We start from the raw sequence: 9225 nt of genomic DNA on the forward strand, positions 1-9225 counted from the left end.
AGCAGGGGCAAAGTTGCTACACTAGTGGCATGTTTTCAGTTCAAGCCCAGGGGTGCTCCTAAGGCCTGGTCTATATTAGGGAACATCACTGAGGTTGATGAGTGACCCAGATGCAAACCCCTGGGGTTGATGTGCTGTGCTGGTGTGATGCCAGGCAGTGCGAGCCCTGATTTGCACTGGTGCAGCGTGTCATACCCCACATTTCAGCTGCCATCTTGGCCAACACACCAGGGATTGAACCAGGGACCTGCAGAGCGAAAGGCCGCTGATGGTCCCAAGATGGGGCTGTAACAGATTAATCCGGCACAAATTGGGACTGTAACGCACACTCCCCAGTGGGGTGCATCGACATGACAGGCCAGAGCCTCCGTGGCATTTAGGTGTCTGACTTCCAATAGGAGTTAGGCACCTAAGTAGTTCTGGGCCCAGAGCCTCATTAGCGCTGAGGTGCCTTTGCGCTGGCAGTGTAAAGGGGGCCTGAACGTGGGTGTGACTCCCAGGGCCAGAGTAATGCAAAAGGGTCTCGGGGTAAATGAGAATCAGTGCCCATGGGATCCCCCCCAGACCCGAGTAACGGCACGGACGCTGTTACACTCCATGCATGTTTCTTCTAATGCAGGCAGAGCCTGAGCAGGGAGGTGGGACTTCGCTTCTATCAGGCACATTATCTGTCAAGGCCCTTTGCCGTGCAAGGGTCTCTCTGCCATCAGCTATCTGGGATTCCTGACTGCAGGACTTGATAAAGGGGCAATATTTTTAGACCACAAGGCTGGGTTTATCTCACTTGTCAGGCTGCTTTTATGTTGGTTCAGGAGGGGTTTTTTTTTTTCAGCCTGAGAAATGGCGCGACTCTGAACATCTGCCCTTCCCCGCCAGGAGCTCTGAGCACTCACACTCACAGAGCAGGTCACTGGTATTCTCCTGGAGTAGCAGCACCAGGAATGGAACCCAGGAGTTCCAGTTGCCCCCACCACTGTAATCACCATATCATACTCTTTCCAGGGGTGAGCCCAGAGCCCAGGAGCCCTGGTGCTAAGTCCTACACCCTAACCACCAGAGCATCCTCCCCTTGCAGGCTTTAGAACCCAGGCATCCTGACACTCCGACCCCATTGCAACCACTAGACCCCCATTTCTCTCACAGACTTGAGAAACGACTCGAGGAATCCTGACCTCCTAGGCTTCTGCTGCAACCACTAGATCATGCTTCTCCCCCAGACCTGAACATAGAAGCCCGGACTCCTGGCTCTCACACACCTTCACCACTATGTCACACTCCCTTCCCAGAACTGGGACTAGAACCCAAGACTCCAGTTCACCATGATGCAATTCTTCCTTGCTAGTGATCCAAAGCAAATCTTCTCCTTCTCCTACACTGGAGCCAGCAAAACTCAGAGGGCCCGATTCTCATTGACACTCAGCCCCAGTCGGCACACAGATTTGATCTCACTATAGCTATGTCAGTTAGGGGTGTAATTTTTCTACCGATACAGTTATCCCAGTACAACATCCAGTGTGAACCCCATTATATCAGGTGCCTTATACCATTACAGTTTATTCTCCTTCCCAAACAGGTATAAGCACCTTTATATTGTTATAACTGGGTCCACACTGGGGGGAAGGGGTTGTACTGCTTTAACTAGGCCAGTGCAGTCAACTAGGTTTCCAGCGTAAAGGGGTCCAGAAGTAGGCACTTTCAGACCCCTTTATGCAGCCCAAGCGAGTGCAAAGGGGCCTTAGCATGCCTGAGAATCCAGCTAGGCCGAGGGAGGGGATTGTTTTGCTTGCCGACAGAGGCAGCGTTCAGATAGTCTATCCCCGAACTGCAGCCCTGACCCTCAGAATCCCTTGATCGCGACGGCATCTGCTGCAAGGGGGGGGTTGCAGAGAGGGATTTAATCCTCTGCCTCAGGGTCTTTAAGCCATAGGCGCAAGCATTCCCCCCACCCAGAATCCTTTGCACATACAGGCGCCTCGCCTCTCGGAAGCACTGGGACAGCAACATGAGCTGGCCCGCAGGTCTCCTGAGTCCTGACCCAGGGGCGCTGGCCCTGAAACCCTCTGGAGCCTGGGCCGATCCAGAACACCACTGTGCAGACTTGGCCGGTGGGGGCGGAGGAGCAAGGAGAACAAGCCGAGCTATGGGAGGCAGCAGGCCGGCTCCTCAGCTGGCGTAAAGGGGCCCAGCCCTGGTGATGCCCCACACCATTACACCAGTTGGCGTTGGCTGAGGATCTGATCTGATGCGCGAAGAGTTCCCTGGAGGAGGGATGTTTGCTCCTTCCCTGGCAAAGCGAACGCCCCGCTTCCCATGCTGGCTCGCAGGATCAGGCCCCTCTAATCCAACACCCCCCCCCCCCACACACACACACCTCTACCCCAGAAGTGCCCCAGCTACCAGGGAGGTGGGGTGGGGAGGGTGTCTCTTTTTGGGGAAGGGGGAGGAAGGGGCTGCATCAGTGCTCAAGACGACATCACTCACGTGGATGACAAGCCCCCACCCCTGCCTCCCTCCCGCTCGCTGATGAAGACAGCTCCATCCCCTTCCCAAGGCTGCCACTCAAGCTGTCACCAAGGCCAGCCTATTCGGAGAGCAGTCCTGATATAAGATTCCCCCCGAGCTGCCTGGGGTTCGCCCACGCACACAAGGCGGCTGAGGCTCACAGCTCCCTCTCCCCGGGTGTCGGCTGGAGGGGGGCTGTGCAGGATTTTGGGAAGGGAGGGGTCAATCTTGTTTCTAGGCGCCCAGAGTCCCCTTCTTCGTGAGCTGAGAGGGGCTGGGTGTTGAAGGTGCTGCAGCTTTTGGGGGCAACAAGGAACAAAATGAGATGGACACAGACCAGCCTGGTGGGTAAGTGGCTCTGAACTCTCTGTCTGATCAGCTCCACTTTGAGTCATCCTGGCAGTGGAACAAACCTTCTAGCAAATTACAGGAGTGTGTGTGTGTAAGAGACAGAACATGTGTTGTGTGTGTGAGGCAGTCTCACAGAGAGAGAGAGAACATGTATTGTGAGGCTGTGTGTGTAAGAGACAACACATGTTGAGTGAGGCAGTCTGTGTATTTGTGTGTGTGTAAGACAGAACATGTACTGTGTGAGGCAGTGTGTGTGTAAGAGACAGAACATGTGTTGTGTAAGGCAGTGTGTGTGTTTGTGAGACCTGGGTGAGATTCTGATCTCAGGTAACCCCCACTGTAACTCCACTGGCTTCCAGCGAAGTTCTTGATTTCCACCGGAGTGAGAAGCTAATCAGACCCCATGTGTGTACATGAGGGAGTGCGAGACAGCGTGTGTGTGTGAGACAGTGTCAGTCTGTGGGAGATGGTGAATGAGATTGTGTGCGTGCATATTTGTGGGATTGGGCTAATTCACATTTACACCAAAGCCCTTTTGCATGGCCCTGGCAGTATCCAAGGGCCTGAAAGCATGTGTCACTGTAATGTGTGCCCACTCTAAAGGCTCTTTGTGTTGCCAGGGCGGTGCAAAGGCAGTGTTGGTGTAAATGAGAATCAGGCCCATGGTTTGGGTTTGTGAGAGTGTCTGCAGATGCGTGCAGAGAGGAGTGGGGAGAGGTAATACAGAGGGAGAGAGATTGTGTGTAGTGTCTGTGTGAGTGTGCATAGAACCAAAGGTGTCTTCCCAGCTGTCTGGAAGATGAAGGACCTGATTCTCCCCTATCTGGCACCCTATGCAATCATTTACCCCCAGCGCCAAGAGCAAACGCTGCCCTTTCTGATTCAGTTGGATTTCACTCTCACTTTGCACCAGTGTACGTGACTGCCCAAGGTGCAGGGTGGCAGTGAATTGGGTTAGCAAATGTCAGAGACCCCTCTCCTCTCTAACGGTGCCTTCATAGCTGTATACGGTCCAGGGCCAGGTTCTGATCTCAGAGGGTCCGTGTATGCAGCAATTAAACACCCGCACCTGGCCTGGGTCAGCTGACCTGAGCTCGCAGGGCTGTAAAATTTCTGTGTAGACTTTCGGGGTTGGGCAGGAGCCAGAGCTCATGAGGCAGGAGGGTCCCAGAGCCCTTGCTCCAGTCCGAGCTTGAATGTCTACAGAACAATTTTTAGCCTGGCAGCTCAACCCTGAGTCAGCTGCTCCAGGCCAGCTGCGGGTCTTTTATTCCAGTGTAAACGTACCCAGAGACTCCAGTATCAATTCCAGCTTGACACCGTGGACCACACTGGAGTTACTCTGGCTTTTACGCCGTGTCATTGAAACCGGGACCCAGAGCAGGAGTAGGATGTAATATTTGAGACCTGAACTCCCTCTCCATCCACCCACCCAGTTCTATCAGTTTTGCTCAGTTTCAACCCCCAGCCCCTCTGCTATTCCAGGCCTGGGCTCCCGCCACAATTCTGCCAACACAGACCAACCCTGACCTGGGAGTCCTGGAAACTACATGAGCCCTAGGCACCATGGAGCGGTTTTGTAATGTGGACGAGGAAGAGGTTTCCTAGCCATCAAAACCATTGTCACTTGAACCTCAGCCTGGACAAGTGGCGCAGTTGTTACCTCTCAAGATGGTGTTGGGACCGTATAGAGAGTTGTGGCTAGATTTGGTGTAAATCAGCATAGCTCTATTGACTTCAAGGGAGCTACACTGGTTTATACCAGCTGATGATTTGGCCTCATTTCAGAAATTGCCAGTGTTAATTAGGTCATTCATTATGATATATTATTTGTATCACCATAGTGTCCAGCAGCTCCAGTGGTGGACCCGGACCCCACAGTGACAGGCATTGTACAAACCCAGAACAAAGAGACGGTCCTTGCCCCATCCCCCCACGCATCCACCAATCCCCCGAAATCTACCTGATAGAAAACCAATTATTTTGCAGTCTCTTGATCACCATCCCCTTTGCCAAGGAAGTTTAAAAACTAAATTATCCGTATGGATCTGACCTTGTGAGCACTGGGTATTTTGTCATTGACTTCAGCGGGGCCAGAATTCCCCCGCCCCGAACCAGAATAGATTGGATTTACTCTCAGTTTGCATTGGCATAAATGACAGAACAGGGGGCAGCACAACGGAGAACCAGACCTCCCCCCCCCCGGGTCTGGCATTGCTTCCCCTCCCCAGCCCTCTTCGCACACTGCGCTTCACAACGGATGCTCCCCCCTGCTTAATCTGGGAATCCAGCACCTTGCAGCACTGATTGTCATTTGAACAATCCACCCAAGCCCTAATGCAGCACTCAGGTTAACACAGCTGCTTTGATTTTTTCTGTCAGATCTAGGAGACCCTAAAAGTTGCTAACTGGGACACTCTGAATTGGCCTGTGAGGCGCCTTTCCAGATGGCCGGTGCCCACATGGGGTTTGACTTGTTGCTATGTCCTTTGATCTGTCCAGTCCTATCTCCCCCAGCTGCCTCCTCCTCTTCCACCCAACACTTAATAATTAAAGGCATTCCCCTCTCGTTGTCTCCAGGGCTGGAAATGAGCTGAGCTTTCAGCCCTGCATCCGTCGGGGCAACATCCTTGACTCTTTCATATTTCTTCGCTATCTGGCTCTGCTCTGTCTGCTAAGATAAAAATAAAATAACCTTTGAGACGGAGCCAGGACTGGCCAAGTTCCTTCTGCCAGCTGTCCCTATAACAACCATCATCCCTGGAATTTAACTAGTGCCTTTCCATGGGAAATCAAAGCCCTTCATAAAGGTGGGTGAGTATTATGACCCTTGCTTTACAGGTGGGGAAACTGAGGCAGCAACAGGCAGGAGGAAGTAGGGTGACCAGACAGCAAGTGTGAAAAATCAGGACTGGGGTGGGGGTTAATAGGACCTTATATAAGAAAAAGCCCCAAAAATTGGGACTGTCCCTATAAAATCGGGACTTCTGGTCACCCTAGGAGGAAGTGTCTCATCTAAGGGTATATACCAAGACACTGGCAGAACTGGGACTAGAACCCAGGCTCTCTGTCCTATTCTCACTAGTAGGCAACATTGCCTCCCAGAGTTTAGTGCAGAACCCATCAGTCCTGCAGCCTAATCCCCTGGTCTAACCACTAGGCCACACTCTTCAGGAGCTGGGAAGAAACCAGGGGTCCTGACTCTGACCTGTGTCTTAAACATAAGCCAACACTCCAGCTGCTGGGAATAGAACCCAGGAGTCCTGACAGACAGCCCATGAGACAATACAAACATCACTAAGTGGCCTATACGAGTTGAAGATGTTGGTCTGTGTTCTGGCAGGCAGGCGTACAGGAGAAACCAACCTGGCTCATCATCAGAAGATGGTACACAGCCTTGGCCTTCATAAAACTGGCGTCTCACTACAATCTGAGCATCGTTTGGTGGCCTGTGTGTAATGAGTTTGGTGGATCTCAGCCAGTTTCCAATGGACAAGTGCCTGCATCACCACAGTTGACATCCGCTGCTCCCTTCGTCATCAGCCCAGCAGAGAGGCCAAGGACTTTGTGGGCTGTAGAGGCTGAATGCCCCTTTCGCCAGCAGAACGGGGACTCCTCTAGGGCAGGATTTGGGTGTGGGGAGGTTTGTGACACACATATGGGGCTTGGGGAAACTAGCCCTGCTACTCCCTGTTCTGGGGCTAAAGAGAGGGATTCAGCTGTCTGGGTTTTGAATCCGGCACCTTGCCCTAGCCCCTAAAAACCAACCCCAGCTTGTTTATAAGGGAGGAAGAGAAGGAGGGGGCGAGGTGTTTTCTGAAGAACAAAGGAAGTAAAGACTTACATCAAGGACCAAGATACAGAAGCTTCTGTCACCAGGATGTCCCAAATGCCTGGAAGGAATAAGGGGCTCGACACCTAGCTGGTGTCAATCATCTTAGGGTCAGGACTAGAATCCAACAGCCCAGCCCACTGGACCAGCAGTTTGATTACCATTGTCCCTGCTACCTCTAACCACTAGACTAAACTCCCTGCAAGACCTGGGAACAAACCCTAATAGTCCTGGCTCCCAGTCCCCCCTCCAGCCACTAAATACTCCCCCAGAGTGAGGAAAGGAACCCAGGAGTCCTGACTTCCACAGTATCTCATAGACCATACTTCCATCCTATGTGGGGCATTTTTCCCTCTTTTTTGGGGTGTGTGTGTGTGTGTGTCAATTATTAAGTAAAGGAGAAATCTGTTCCATTAAATATTTTTTAAAAATTGGAGCCAAGCAGCTTCCATTTTCCTGTCCCTGCCTGGTGTTCAGTCCCTTAGCTCAGAACAACCCGTGAAATAGCTCACACCGATTTAGCATAAATGCCAGGGTTTGGCTGGGTTTTGGGGCGAAATGTAAAAGGCCCATCATCAGGGCTGGGGTCCTTGTACTTCCGCCCGCAAAGACGGAGAGACCTAATCTAGCTCTTGAGTATTTCGCCCCCTCTCTTCAAACCAGGGCTGCCCCAGGCTGAGATCTCCAATCGCAAACGTTCTGGGTGAGCCCCGGCCCTCCATGGTGCCAAGAGGGACTTAGGGACCCAGAGTCCACCCACCCCCCCACCAACAAGAACCATTATCTCTCCACCCTAGGAAACTGGCCGCCAGGCAGCACAACAAGCCTGAGCAAGACAGGCGAGGCCATTTTGATTGTGGTGGTTGCCGTGGCAACGGGAGAAGGCCAAGGTCTCTGTGCAGAGAACGGCAGCATGTTCTTCCCTGGGTCCCAAATAAAGGGAACAAGAGGATTTGCTGATAACACTTCACTTCCTGTGTGCGTGTGGGGTTCTCAATGATCAAAGAACAAACACCTCAGGGAGGGTCATTTGCAGCAACGATCCCAAACCGGAACCCCACATTCAAACTTGAGGGCACCCAGGAAACTGAGTCTAGATTTGCTGTTCCAATCCACAGAACAGATCTCGCCCATGCAGAATACTCCTAACCACGGGAATATTTGAAACCTGGGTGCTGTGATAGAGGGGCATCAGACTCTGTCTGGAGTAAGGGCTTGGATTTCTTCTCTGATAACAATTTTGTCCTTCGCTAGGACATTTCCTCTGAGGATCTCAATGCACTTATTCCCTCAGAGCCCATGAGGACGATCAAGGTGGACAAACTCTTAAGTAAGAATCTCGTAACTTCACCACCACTGGGAGGACGCCTGTAGCCCAGACCCTTTGCGAGGAGCTCCCACCTAGAGGGGATAGGAGCACTAGGAGCTGATTCTCACAGTAAAACCCCGATAGGTCTATTTAGAAATTAATTTGCATGCATCTTACTGCTAGAGTGGTTTAAAAGGGGCCTTTGTAAAAATGAGACTAAAAGCCCCGGGTCTCCAGCTGTCTCCTTACCCCCAGGCACTGGGAGACCCAAGAACCAGCTGCCTGGGTCAGAACCACTAATAAAAGCAGCCTTTGTGGAACACGGCTCCCATTCTCTGTGTCTCTTTCAGCTTCTCGTTAATGTGATGTCCCTGAGCCAAGTGACCCGGGGAGATCTTCGCAAGGGGAAGATGCTTCTCATTCCAGATCCTCGCAACACTCGTTTCTGGGTCGGTCTGGAAGACTTGTGATTTTGTTGTTTCCAGTGTCAGGGAAGCGAACAACAAATCCCAGTCTCCTCACAGCCCCAGGACTGGCCTCCAAGAATCCATCCATGGTACCTTCCCTGGGACCAAGCAGCATGAGGAGGAGAGACGGTGAAACTATACTGTTCTTCCTTTACCAGTAGGAAAACACACAGCCACAATCTGATTGCCACAGAGATTCAGCCAACGATTGGATATTTATAGGACTAACCAGAGCAGCCCGCGTTATAACAGCAGGGGTTAAAAAAACCAAAGCAACTTAGAAGGACTATAAACTGTCCTGCTTCAGGCCACGAATCAACTTCTAGCCAATATGGTCAGGAAGGGACTTTCCTGGGGTGGTGATTATCCTCCCACTGCAGGGTTTTCTGAAGCCTCTGGTGCTGACCATGGCTGGAGACAGGCTAGGTGGACCATGGGTCTGATTCAGCAATTCCTCTGACTTTCAGCACAAATCTAAGCTGGCCAACTGTGGAGTGCATGCATGGGAAGCCACATGGTTCAGGTAGATGAGAATGGCCTACGGAGCCTTTACATTAGGAGCCCAGGTCTGTAACGACTGAAAAGTCTGTCCCTTTCCAGAAACCATTTGAAACAAGCTGAAGGTTCAAATGGAAAGTTTTTAATTTAGGCTTGGGGGACCAGGAGGGGTGGGGGACCGGGGGAGAAGGAGGGAGGGCTGTCCTCCAAAAAAAGGGAGAAAAGTGGGGAACTGAAAAAAACTAAACTAAACATTTCAGTTAAAT

At 51.8% G+C, this 9225-nt stretch overlaps 1 long non-coding RNA gene across 1 annotated transcript; it reads left to right on the forward strand.

Moving 5' to 3' along the window:
• Positions 1-2510: 2510 nt before the first annotated feature.
• Positions 2511-8314, forward strand: LOC311512578. Its single transcript, XR_014709481.1, has 3 exons — positions 2511-2850; positions 5434-5663; positions 6197-8314. It is a non-coding gene; the product is annotated as an uncharacterized lncRNA (long non-coding RNA).
• Positions 8315-9225: the final 911 nt, after the last annotated feature.

The sequence above is a fragment of the Lepidochelys olivacea genome (assembly GCF_965140295.1).
Source record: "Lepidochelys olivacea isolate rLepOli2 genome assembly, chromosome: 24".
Lineage (NCBI taxonomy): Eukaryota > Metazoa > Chordata > Testudines > Cheloniidae > Lepidochelys > Lepidochelys olivacea.